Genomic DNA, 1,609 nt, shown 5'->3' on the forward strand with positions numbered 1-1,609 from the left:
CTTAGGTGTTTAAATTTGTACTATTTTATAGCGTTATCTAGCAGGATAAAGCAAACATTTATGATGTTCATCAAGTCTCTTGGATCAATAAATGATATGTACAGTAGCTGACTATCCCTACCAACATTAGAAGACTGTGCTAGACACCAATAAGGTATACTGTGATCGTAATAATTCTGTGTTTTTTCAAACTCTGCATTCAAAATACAAATAATCATCTATTTCAGTTAAAATATAAATAAAATTTAAACACCTAAGTGTTATCAAGTATTCTATTTCTTAATGTTCTACTGAAGACATTAAGTTTAAAAAATAGTTTAAATAGGTACTAGTAACTAGAAATATAGCACATAATATTTGAAAACACTAAATACAAAACTGGAAACACATAGAAACACCATAAAAACAATTTCTTTGCAAACCTAGTATCTTTAGTTTTATGACTAAGATATTTTGAGAATAAGGAAATATAATTATGTACACATAAGGACAATTATTAATTCCAGAAAAAATAAGTTGTGTAGAAAAGGAAAACTAATCACAGCATACTACATGCCTGTGGTGAATAATTCAAATAGTCTAACACTATAAGCCATGACTCTGAATTTCTTCCTACCACCAAGAGGACGTAAACAACAGAGGTACAGATTGTATAAGGGTCGCTCCTTGACTCACAGCAATTCGACAGGCTGGCTGCTTTTAAAATTAAAAAAAAATCAAGCAGTAAGAACAAGTGAAAGCAACTGCCTGGGAGAGGGAGCAGTGGCCTTCAAGACAGTGCTGTTTTTCAAAAGAAGCCTCCGAATTAAATGACTCTTCCAATTAGATGTAGTTATAAATCTGCTTTTTATAAAGGAGTAACTTTAAGATAAATATTACTCTATTAAAATATAAATACCTGTGCGGGGTGTGGTGGTGCACTCCTTTAGTCCCAGCACTCAGGAGGCAGAGGCAGGAGGGTCTCTGTGAGTTCAAGGCCAGCCTGGTATACATAGTGAGTTTCAGGCTAGCTAGGTCTACAGGGAGACCCTGTCTCAAAAAGACTAAAAATACAAACACACACATACACACCCATAAGCAGATTATCAAATGCATTTTATAAGAGTGTTTTACAATGTCTATTTATACATTTTAACCCATGGAAATAACTAAATTTCAGATCGCTGACCAGTTTCTAAAGCTAGCCCATGTGGCTCGCTCCAGGTGTTTTGTTTTTTTTTTAACAGGCCCTGCTCCTCCTACTCCGTGCTGTTTAGTCTCATTGCAGCTGCTCTGTGCACACCAGACTTCTAAAGCTCTCTGTTAATGAATCCCTACTTAGTCCTTTTTTAAAAAAAAAATATTTATTTTTATTATTTTTTATGTGTATGAGTATTTCATTACAACAGTATTGACAAATTCAATAACAATTTCCAGAGATAAGATGATTCTCTTTCAAAATTGGCTGTATATTTTTAGGTACAGATGAATTATTACGCTTGTACAGTCTTTTACTCATTATAAACTCTATAAGACATAAAATTAAATAAGGTTTTACCCTTTAAAAAAGATCTCCATTTCATTATTAAAATACACAGTTTCATGCAGAAAACTTCATTTTAAATGCAAT

At 32.9% G+C, this 1,609-nt stretch overlaps 1 protein-coding gene across 5 annotated transcripts in view; it reads right to left on the reverse strand.

The window, feature by feature from the left end:
* The window catches only part of Epb41l5 (erythrocyte membrane protein band 4.1 like 5), a 142,723-nt gene that overhangs the window by 135,255 nt on the left and 5,859 nt on the right, over nucleotides 1-1,609 (reverse strand). The gene's annotated exons all lie outside the window — the stretch shown is intronic.

Source organism: Nannospalax galili, unplaced genomic scaffold, assembly GCF_000622305.1.
Source record: "Nannospalax galili isolate Female #2095 unplaced genomic scaffold, S.galili_v1.0 scaffold633, whole genome shotgun sequence".
NCBI classification, from domain to species: domain Eukaryota; kingdom Metazoa; phylum Chordata; class Mammalia; order Rodentia; family Spalacidae; genus Nannospalax; species Nannospalax galili.